The sequence below is a fragment of the Argiope bruennichi genome, chromosome 1 (assembly GCF_947563725.1).
Source record: "Argiope bruennichi chromosome 1, qqArgBrue1.1, whole genome shotgun sequence".
Classification (NCBI taxonomy): domain Eukaryota; kingdom Metazoa; phylum Arthropoda; class Arachnida; order Araneae; family Araneidae; genus Argiope; species Argiope bruennichi.
This window is the reverse complement of record NC_079151.1, coordinates 87,422,642-87,435,697: the sequence shown is the minus strand read 5'-3', so window position 1 is coordinate 87,435,697 and position 13,056 is coordinate 87,422,642.

Here is a 13,056-nt window from a genome sequence, read left to right as displayed (position 1 = left end):
AGATGGCACTGGTACGAACGATTTAGTTGGATGAATGCAAATGAGACAGGCGATTATAAATACTTACGCTTTCGATTCAGAACCAGTTCCATGCCATCCTGTATATGAACATGGATACTGAGTGGAAAAGATAAAGCTTTGCTGGTGAAGCTGTTTTACATGAACCCGGAATCAGCGACTGTTGAAGTGCCTAAATTCCGATTTCAGAAAAATGTGAAGACTGGCAAAGGACCTTTAACAGTGACATGCCTCATAAAGATTGTCCAGCGATTTGAGGAAACTGGATCGCTAGAGAATCATGTAAGACAGACAACCAAGTCTAAGGCAGATACGTTCAGCGCGCGTTGAAGCCGAAATAGAAGCATTAGCGTGAGAATCTAAATGTGGAAATGTCGTCTAAATGTAGAACACACATTGCTATAATAAATGATTTGTAGCTGTTTTTTTCATATGCCTGTCTTTTCTTTAACCTACCTCCACCTATCGACGGTTTTTTTTTAATTATTTTTTTCTTACTTTCAAACAACCCGTGACTTATTGACGCTAAACCTGCAAACTGTTTTTAATTCTGCTTAATTTTCTGGGTTTTTACTGACTTTTTACCCACCCTGTATACATACGATGTAACGTACATCGGAATTTCGCTGAGTTAATGTTATTGTAAAATTAGAATTCCTATTTTAATTTCATATTCTTATTCCAGATTTAACACATTTTTTTTCTGTAATATGAAACTGCTGTTTATGAATAATTTATGAATATATAGAATATTATTTAAAAAAAATTTCCTTGACAAGAAAAATATCATATAGGTATACATATATAGGTTTCCCAATATAAATAAATATATGGGAAAGAAAAAAATCTTGTTTTACAAATTATTTCTACAAGGTATCCTTGTTATATTTCGCCTTATATCAAATCTTCAAAGCACAAAAGATCTCGATTTATACCAGAAAAAAAAGAACGGAATTTAAACGGATGGTTCAATAATATAGTAAGAGTTTCAAAGGCATACTTGCAGAAATAACAAACTGAACTTACAACATCGTAAGATGTGACGTTAGAAAAACTAATGAAAAAAAAAGAAGCCATATGATGAACAAATACGAGATTTTAAAAAGTACGTTTTGTTATGCAACTAGATTAAATATTCTTACCTCTGAATACAGGTATAGTTCAATGTCGACTTCGCACGAGGGTGAATTTTGATTTGCGGAAGTCTTATTGCAGAATACAATTAGTGTAAGCCAGAAGCCATTGTGGAAACGTATAGATTCATAGATCCTAATATCACTTATTGTAATGATTCAGGTGAAGCAAAATCAATAGATTAAGCGAAATCGATAAACATTTGCAAATATTTCTTGCCTTCTGACTGAAGAAGATCACTAATAGTGGTAATTTTTGTTAATAGCTAAGCATTAAAAGATAAAAAGGTGCAATATATCCATTCAGAGAATTCCTATGGTGATCAATATTTTAAATTAGCTTTTGAAATGCGATAAATTGTGGAAGACCATAAATGTTTGATGACACACTAATTATGTGCAAAGGAATTCGGGTATTAGCCAAATGGACCCAAGAAATAATTATTAGAAATTAAATTCCTCAATCTTTTACCTTTCTAAGAGAAAATTTGACGAGTCTTGAAGCATCTCTAAATATGAACCCATAATTGGATATATAATGGAATCTGCTTAATAGAATGTGATATGATAAACTCATATTTGGAAATATAACTCGCAAAATTCTATGTAAAATGTAAAGAAATATTTATTCTAAATTGCTCCAGCTGTGCGTATTCAATAATCAATATGCTATCCTGGTTACTTTGCATAACGCACTTAAATATTGGCAAGTAATCGGAAAATTGTTCGTTATTTGATCGCAAGCAATTCGATAATTTCATTCAAAATGGTTTTTATACTAATGTGTGTATCTATTGATTATTGAGTCATTACCATCTATTGGGAATACCTGTTCAATGAATCTTTACATATAGATAATACAATAAAAAGCAGGTGGAAATCAAATAAACTAAAATAAGATATTCTAATGGAAGAAATGCAACAAGCATACATAAATAATTTTTTCAAAATTCATTCTTAAATCTATGAAAGTAATGATAAACAGAAAGTAGAGTTATTTTAAATAGCGCTAATCTTAATGGCACAATAGACTTGTTTCTAATTTAAAAACACATTAATGAAAATGAATTAAAAGATAATTAACCAATACAAAATAATAAATAATAAAATACTTATAGAATATTTTAAAATTATTTAATTCATGAAGTTTCAATGTTTTTTGAGGAAGAAAATATTTCAAGAGCTTACAGGTTTTTTTTATATATATTTCCGAAATTAATTTAAGGGCTTGGAAATAATTAAATGAAAATAAATAATAACACACATTTATTTGTATATTTAAAGATCTAAAACATCTCATTCAAGCAAAATTATTTTCTTTAGTATTTGTGATCTGAAATATAATTTAAAATGTTTCTTATCTGATGATTTAAAAATTTATATCATAAAATTACAGATTATTTTTACAAAGAAGTTTAATTGCGAAGGCTATGGGTAGATAGATTGACAGAATTGTTAAGAGATTATAATTAAGGAGAAAGGTACATTTAAAAAGTAATAAATTAGATGTTATAAATATATCTTCATGTATTGTAATTTGTAACTGAAGACTGATTAGGATCATTTAAGTGACAATGGGAAAGTTTGTTAGTTAAATTAGTTTTTAAATTAATTTGTATCTATTTAATCAAAAATATTGATAAGAAAGTTTTCTAATACATGCAATGTTTCAATTAAACATTTACGATAGAAAATCAGGTTCATATTAAAAATTAAAATTCTAATTAAATGATTAACAATGTATAAATATATAAGAAGATAAAAATGAGGAAATTCAATGTATTATTTTATCATTTTTTTTCTAATAATTCAATATTTGCAAACAAAAGAATGCTATTATGTAAATATGCAGTGTTTTATAAATATATTATAATCCACATATTATTAAAAATTCGTGTCAAATTTCTTTAATTTTTAAAATGATGAATGGCTCCTAATTTTTAATTAGAAAAATTATAATATCTCCTTGAAATGAATGAATGAATGAGTTTTGGAAATTTTTCATGCATTAAATGAATTGTTATTGAAATTCCTATGTTAATTAATTCAATAATCGAACCATTAATTTTTTCTTAAAGCCATGTATCAGAAGAACAAATAGTCCGGTAGACAAATTTATACTTTATTTAAAAATACGAATAACATGGTACAATGTTTGTTTTATGCTTGAAAATAGAGTAAAAAAATATTCTAATTTATTAATTTCTTTTATAATATATGCATTAATAATGTATGCAGTATTTTATTCACTTTCAAATTTAATTAAGAAAATTAATAAGTTTATTATTTTTAAAAGAATTGCGAATTTAGGCGAGATTGGTGATGAACTAAAACTTTATATGTATAGTGTTTGTATATAGATGCGACAACCAATAATAAAATTCTTTATTTTCTTGTAAATATATTCAAGCTACATTAAAATTTAAGTATTCACAAGAAATTTATTTCTTTCAAAGCGAAATTGTATTTCAACTCAATTCTTCTTTTAGTTCAAATCCTTGTTGCTTTGAATCTTGAATCGAATATTCTTGGGATTTAGGCATGCATATCTATTCAGGTTTAACTATTGAGAAAGAAATTAAAAGTTAGAAATAATTATTATTATAAACAGAGTTAAATTAAATATGCTAAACGTATATATATATATATATATATATAATATGTTAATTATCATGCATTTCAAAATATCTTGTCATCAAAAATCAGACCGCTCTTTGTTAAAACTACAGTTCCTGAAATTAGAGAAATTATTTAAATGTTTTACTTATGGAAAATACTTATGTAACTTATTTAATACTAATTTACGTACGTGATACTAATATATGTTAGGATATTACTGTTCAGTTATTTTAATATTGTGTTCTGAGATTTTCATCTACGAAATAGTATTCATAGTGCATTTAATTTTTATTCGTCAGGATAGAAATCTAATATCATTAATATTCCTTAGGCGACAAATTAATATATATATATATATATATATATAATATAATTTTTTGTGAACTAAATAATGTTTTTGAGTCTAAGAATATCAGAAATAAACTATACTCCTTCATATACTTATATACTTTATATACTTCGAACTTTCTAAAAAGTACTCTGTTTGCGCATTAGTAATAATAATTTAGTGACGTACTAATAATAGTTATATTATAAATTAATACCTCAATTTGTAGTGCATATAATATGCAATAGAGCCTCGATATATGGAAGTTGAAGATTCATGGGAAAAATTCGATATCGATAATTTTCAATATAGATAGATATATACTGTAAATTTTTCATCGCTTTTTTTATCAAAGTTCAGAATTACGTACTTGCCTACTTCATTAATTAATGTCATATCGATATTATCAAATGTCAAGGATTTATGTCGTTTCCAGATTCCTTCCATGTATATCGTAAATGTATCGAATTTCTGAGGCTATCGATGAAAAGGATACTGCCTCTAAATGCTTTTTGGATTAACTTCATTACATGACGTATTTGATCCCTAAAAGAGCCTTACTATAGAAGTTTAAGAAAAACTCGTCTGTAAATATTTCCAATGCCTTTTTGAAACTCATTCTGCATAAGAAATATCATAATATAAATAGTTCTTAAGTGTTTATCAAGTGTGCTGGTGTCAAATATCTGCTGATATGGATCAAACTGCATCGGCATCACCATCAAATGGCGCAAGAGTTATGATTAGAGTAATTTCAAAGTATCATCAATCTGTGAGATTATATAATTTTATAAATGTAAATTGGAAAAGGATATTAAAATTTTATTTCCATGCTTTTCTTTTTCTATTTAAGCCACCAAATGGAGCGTAAAATAATAAAAAGCAAACAGATTTATTTTTCACTTCTCGCATGTCAAAACCACTTCTAACGAACAAAATGTCTTTGAAATCTTCAACGTTGTTTCAGTAAGGGAAGATTCCAAAGGGAATATGGAACAAAAGATCATGGCATTTTGATTTGCGAAATGGAAATTTAATTATTTGATAAAGATCGCCGATTGATGATGTGTCCGTGTTATCACGGAAAGAGGGTGCAGTAGCTTCTGAGGGTAAAGACTCCTGAGCACCCGAGGGCAGAAGTCTGACTTCTAGCTCATATGAAGATGAAAATCACACATTCGCTTGCACAACCCCTTTTTAAAGGGGGCACATTCACACACCTCACAGATAGAACACAGATGAAGAACAATCATGCCCGAACCGGGATTCGAACCCGGGAAGCCCAGATCATGGTGAAGATGCGCTACCCCTATGCCAGGACGCCGGCAGATGTGTAATATGCCACATATATTGTTGCGGCTAAGAAAACATCGAGATAGTCCAAAATCTAATATAGTACTAGACTATAGTGTAGATATGCAATGAAAAAACGTATAGAACTTCTGTGACTATTTGGCCAAAGAGGTGAAGTACTTCCGTTTCAATGAGATATAGTTAATTTAAACGGTTTAAAATCTGAATAAGTACCTTATTATTACTTTGTAATCTACCTTATTTATTTTTAATTACATTGTTTATTTCCATCATCTTTAAATCTATTAAGTTGAAAAAAACATTGAGAGGAAATATATACTTACTTCCACATTGCAAGGGATTGACTTGTTCTGTAGAGCATGTCAAACTAATACATTTCCCGCAGGCCTTGATCGCTTGGTTAAATGCCGAATAACGTACATTTCCACACGCAGTTTGGGTAAATAAAGAGATGAAATTTTCCATAGAGTCCTGAGCAAAGGCAAGAGCAGCAATGGTGAGCAAAAATAAAAACGTCACGTGTTTCGACATGTTTAATGCTATTTATTGGCTATAATAAAAGATTTATGTAGAATTAGAAAATTATTATATCAGTATTTTGATATCAAATGTTCATGAAATATAATAAGATTCAAAAATTAGGGGGTGGAGGAATTAATTACTCATTGCATTAAAGGCTTTTTTAAGAAAGGGCTAAATATATTGACATTCAAGAACAACTTTTTAAAAATTGCTTTCAATGAATCATTAGAAACTAATCAAGCTCTTTTATTCTTGAAAGTATACAGCATTTACTTCTGCTTAATAGCAATCAAAGTTAAAAACAATGACGATGATGCTGATGTCGTGTCCGCGTTACCACAGAAAGGGGGTGCAGTGGCTTCTGTGGGTAAAGACCCCTAAGCACCCGAGGGCAGAAGTCTGACTTCTAGCTCATATGAAGATGAAACTTACACATTCGTTTGCACAACCCCTTTTTAGAGGGGGGGGAATTCACACACTCACAGATAGAACACAGATGAAGAACAACCATGCCCGAACCGGGACTCGAACCCAGGATGCTGAGATCACGGGGAAGACGCGTTACCCCTATGCCAGGACGTCGGGCAAATTTAAACAATGTTGAATAAATTTAATATTGATATTGGAAAGTAAGTTTCAGTACGCATGCGCCCTGGCCTAGGGCTAGCGCGTCTTCCCCGTGATCTGGGTGTCAAGGTTGCAAAGCTAAAGTTTTCAAATATCTAGGAGGAGTTCGGAATACTTTGACTGTTTGGAATGACATGATAATATGTTGGATATGCTTAATAGACGGTGGATATGCTCCCACGGAAGTGTGAATTCCAAGCATTTTGAAGAAAGGCACTACCAGTAGTGCTCGATAAATCCTTTTTTCAGTTTGTTTCTTCATGGTAGAGGAAATTTTCAATCCTGATTACACGCATATGTATGGCGAAAAAAATTGCAATAGGAAATAATATAGCACAAAGAGGCTTTATGGTTCATGCTTTAGATTCTATATTTTGAGTCATTTCATTAAACCGAAATTGCTGGCCTTTTGTTTGACTATTATTAGATCTTCCTGTACAAAGTCCCACAGCAAATAACTAGACATCGAAATTGTTATATCGCAGTATTTGTAAAATGCGACCCCCATCTATTTCAACTGTTTGCTTGTAATACTTTAGATGCCGCATTTAACTGAAATTAAATCAAGTATAGTGATTCTACGTAATGGCCTTCTCGAACGTCTGCGCTGTCCCCCTTCATTATTCCTTCAGATATCAGTTGAAGTCATTTGCGTAAGACAATTCGTTAATAGAAAGAAAGTTGCATACATCGCAACAGTTACAGAGAACATGCGAATCACGCGCAGAATCTTAGAGAATATCAGGGCCCAGAAGATGAGAGCTATATCCCAACCATTGGACCACGATTCGAGCAAATTCATTCATTATATATCTTTAATCTTTGATATTGATGAGAGCATAGTTTTTGTCGCATTGATAAAACGCATATTTTATTGTCTGCTCAATTCTTGTGATTTCTTTGTATTCTACCGCATGCTTTTGTCATTTTTTAAACGTTTACCTTTTTATATGATTACAGATCGTTTAGGTATTCGCTTTCTTTTCTGAAAGTTTGTAAATTTTTATCTGGGAGGTCCTGTATATATCTCTAAGAAATATTAATTTTTGAAAGTAAGAAAGACATTTAACAAATTCATTGTTTTGCATTTAACCATTTATGTAAATGTCCTTCTATCAAATGTTATACTTTCAATAAAAGTTGGAATATCATTAATTGGAATCTTTGTAATTAAATTTTTATGTAATAGATACTATCTGATTATTTTTCCAGCAGTAAGCGTTAAAATAAATTGATTTTTGTGCAGATGGTATTTATTATAACATTAAAGGAATTAATCACTTACGAAAATATTTAGAAATATTCAAATATATTCAACTATACTTACTCGATAGCTCAGCAAAACTGTTCTCCTTATGATGCCCAATAGATTACTGCTAACAGTTAGATCTTATATATTATATATATTTGAAGAAAGGATAGATATTCTTCAAAAATATCTTGACACAAACAGGTGGTTGGGTAGAAGACATATCAGATGTTTCGCAGGCATTGAATTTCATTTTTATCTTAACTAACACGTAGAGCATTAAACATTCCACCGTATCAAATTTAAATGACGTTGAACCAGTTTCATTGTGACATAATAGCATTCTTTTTCAAAGAAAAACTTTAAATGTCAGAGATTCCAACGTTACGTTTACGTCATTGCCCTTTCTGAAATGAATCAAATGTCCACAGATGTTTATAATTTCTTTCGCTCTTTTTGGAATTTATAATCCATGGCAAATTATTTACCTGTGTTACAAGACTATCGCAGTGGAAATTCTGTGACACATTTGACAATTTTGATCTATTTGTTGCGATTTACTAAGAGGATAACCATAAGAAGCTACTTGGTCTTGGTCTTGGTCTACCTCACAACGACCCGCCTACCCGAAAGGGTGTAAGATCTTAAAGGTCGTGGGGGAGAGAACCATTATTTTTTTATTAAAAGGCTTACAGTCATCTCCAGAGTATGGGCGGTAAATAAGGATATACATTATAGTTCATTTGATTAAAATAAAATATTCAAATTAATTAATTAGCAGGCCAATTCTGGGTTTATGAGATTAAGTTGAAGAGTACACATAGAAAGCAGTAATATACAAAAGCACAAAAAAAAATCACAATGCCCAAAGGGTGGAGGACATAATAGATATATCAGCATAGTAGACATAAACATATAGCAATATCAAACAATAATAGCATAAGCAGCTACTGCGACTACCCCGAATGCACAACTCCCGTGGGGGGGCACCTATAAATGAGGATGAGAAGCTTCCAACATGGTGGTTGGTTCTTGCCACCTAGAAGGTGCACGAAAAGGGAAGGGATGGCTCCACCCATCGATGACGGGACGTACTTCCTTAGGGAAGGGTTGTACCGTTGCCGGTAATGGCGCTTAGGACTCAACCACAGTTCCCGCTAGTGTTGCTGTTGCGGCGGTTCAGTCATTCAGTATTATTTATCCGTATGCCTTCGGAGAGTCAGTGATATAATATGACTATCCCGAATGCACACGGATAAATCTGAATGATCGGAAGCCCCGAAAATGAAGGAGGGTTCTACGGTTATCCTAAGAACCATCATCGGCCACGGTACAATTTCTCCCTTAGGAAGTAGGGAGGTAGTTGAACTCACATTATTTCTGTACCAACCAGGCTGGCGAGAACCAACCACCAACATGGAAGGTTCATATCTGAAGTCTCCCACAACGGAAGAAGGGATACTTTTAAGAAGATGAGGGATACTTTTCTTAAAAATATTCCGAATAAAAATTATAGTATTTTCTAAATTTTTTTATTATGTAATTCAAACGCAATTTTAGATAAATCAATTTCATAATTGTAAGACGGAAACAGAATTATTGATAAAGAAAGCTTTTTATTGATGTTACAAGCAGACCAAAAATCAGGTGTTGAACCTAGTGTTTTATGTTCAGGTTAATGGATCAGTTATCTGATACAATTCTTTGACTTTCAGATAATTTTTCAATTTAAGACCATGTAAAAAAATCTATTGGATGTTCTGAAATATTTTTTCCTTCTCAAAGTTTTCGAGATGTTAAGCTGACTGAGATCAGCTCTCAAGATAATTTTAAAACTTTTATGTTCGAATTTAAAAGATTTTCTTCGGTGATACGTTACATTTCAAGCATTAACTAATGTTTGTGAAAGTATCACCATTCTGTTTAAAGCATATAAGTTGTTAGACAAGTCGAATTAATCTGTTTAATAAGTGAAAGGGATCTCGAAAAAAGTTATAAAAAAATCATGGTTTTGATTTCTTTTTTTCCATAAAATAACTTAATGTTTTTATAGGACGTGATAGTTATCAATACTTTTCTGCCGTTGAAAGAAGTTGATTTTTATCCCATTTCATTTATTCATGTTTCTTGAAGAAATGATTTGAAGCGTGTAAAGTGAAAATAAACATAATATAAATATTTATTTTCATCAACTCTTAGAAAGCCAAAATAATAAATTAGTTGGATGATTTCAATATTTTTCTTATTTTTTTCAATTATTACATTTATTACAAAAATATAATAATAAATCATTATTATATTTTTGCTCCCTTTGACTGTGGATCTTGAAATGATATAGGGAGGCCGTGGATGATATAGGGAGGTGAAATAAGAAGAAAAATAAATTATCAGAATTAAGAATTATTTAAATATTTTTTTAATATTCCATATACTTAAAACGGACTGAAAAGTATAAAATAATTTCTCCTAGTCCCATATGATGTCACAGATTGTCCTTGAAAATTTATAATTGTGAATTTTAAAAATTACATACTTTACATCAACTAACACACATTTTAAAAATTACATACTTTACATCCCTTAACACCCATATTAAATACATTTTTGTGTACACCTTAAAGTTGCTATAAAATTAAGGGTAAAGCTTAAAATTGATACAATGACAAATTAAACAAGATAAAAACATTATCATACTTCGATCCTTTGGACTAGAGTTCCTCTCTTTGTAATTATTTAAATAACATTTGTCGTTTCTTTATAATTAAAGTTGGAGGAGTTTCTTATCTGAAGCACTTATAAGTTTTTAAGTCGTAATTACAAAATATTTTCAAAGAATAAAACTTGCGTTCAAAGAATTTAAGAGCATATTTTTACATAATTTAATGTGATATAAATTCTAATTTTAATATCCCTTTTGGAAGAAACAGAAAATAACAGACTTTCTATAACACGTGGCTAATTAATAATTGTTTAAATTTCATTTGATATAGGTTATAAGAGTTTTAGCAAAATTTGAGCATAACATATTTTATGAAGTTTAAATCGCCTCAGCTATGTATTTAAGTATGGCAGTTGTATTCATATTAAAACTAAAATTGAAATTAATATATTAACAATGCTTCAAATTATATAAATTTAAAAATAATAAAAAATTATCTTCCAGTTTCATTTTCTAATATTAAGTTAGTTGCTTTTTATGAATTTATCTATCAAAAAAATTCTAACAATCCATTGTGTTAATCATTGTTGTGAGGAATCTTTTCTTAAATAATTAGTTTTTCAGCATCAAAACAAGCTGTGTAATTTGATGAAGTCGAAAAATTTAATGAAATAACGAATTATTGCTGAGGTCAGGACATTTTTTTATACTGACTACTTTTAAAATTCCTGTTTTTGTTAATTCAATGTGCAAGTAATTAACTGAAAAAATTTATTTTGACTCATATAAGACTGCACAATTAGCAAATTAATATAGACCATTATATGATTGAATAAACATTTTTAGATAAATTCTTATAGGAAAACTACCTATTGCAATGGTTCTCATGACAAAACTTCGGGAATATTTCCCCAGTTCTTTGCCGATCATGGTCCCTAGAATACCAAACCACCCTTCGTTCAAAATTATATATAATATTTTGGTTTTAAATAGCCTGGAATGTGTTGTTAGAAATGTAAAAATCTAGGACGAGTTCTTAAATGGCCAATCTAGCTCAAAGAGAGTGTAAATGGTGGGGAGTTGAAATTTTCATTTCGCTATAATCTTCGTAATATTGAAGATAGAAAAATAAATCCAGTTATCCAATTAACTCCTCATTAAGACGAACAACTTTTGTATTTAACGATTTTCAATTCAATAATTGTAATATCCTAGAAGTTAAAGGTTGAAAAGTGATTTCCAAACCCAAATTTTAACTGTTTCTAACATCAATAATTAATGTTTCCAGATAGTAACTTAGATGAAACGGAGTCTTTGCCTTCCAGGTTGTCGTGAGGAATTTTTTTTTAAATTAAAAAAATATCAAAGCAAATGTGCTCTAATTTATTATGTTACACATTAATAAAAAACGCATGCAGCCCATTTTTTTTTTCCTTAATTCTCTAAACATTTGTATAAAAATTTTAAAAAAAACTGGTATGCAATATTTATTTTTTCTTAAAAGGAGCGCCAATTATTGGAAAACATTTAAATGAGCAAAGAATTACTGAAAATAACTATAAGATTCGTTAATATTTATTTTCATGTAAATACATAAAGCTGATATTTTACTGACATATTGTTTTCTTCCAATAGTGATGCTGTATCAAAGTTTTCTTCTTTCCCTCTGTAATATTGCTTGATCTTTATTGAGGTCTAACTGTTGAAAGAGAATTTAAATCTTATTAACATTTACATTTTAAAATAAATACAATTGTAATTACTAAATATTTATCATTATTTCAAATTAAATAAAGTCGCAATAAATCTACCGGATAGTTGCAAAAAGATTAGACCAGGTGGGCTTTCAGGATATAAGAAATCTGGTTAAATATTTATGGGAAATTAAAGCCATTGATATTAAAACAATTCCTTTTTCTCACGTCCTCTCTCTTTGTTTTTATTTTTTTACATTTTTATAAAGATGCAAGTTAAATCTCAATATTTCAGTTTTTTGAAGATGTGCTACAATTTTGATTTATGAAGAAGTTCGTTTTATTTTGAATTCATATTAGATAATTCTTTTAATTATTGATGAAAATTGACTAACTAATTTATAAAATTTATTATGAGACTTTATAATATATTAAAAACAAATGAATAAAAAATAAGAAAATTAAATTTCTAAAATTTCATTATTTTCTTAAGAATGAGGGAAAGTACTATCATTATTAGTACTGGATCATTATTATTAAAAGTACAAGAGATAATAGCAAAATTATAAATACATAAGGTATTTATAAATATTATTAGAAAATACGCCACAATAAGCAACATAAGGAAAAAATCTTAACGGCAATCCATTAAATATCCACTGTGTTATATGGGGTTGGTGTTTGTTATATCTAGCATCCATGGTTAAATGACCTCTCACAGATGTGGACAAAATACGGGGGAGTGCCTACTCAAATACCATTCTATTCATCTGCTAAAGCTAAAATATACGTCGGGTTATCACAAATTAATGACTATGTTTTTTCAAACCAAACTACTCTGAACTAAACTCAAATTTTATTGCTGAATCTGAATTCAAATAGTAATTATTTCG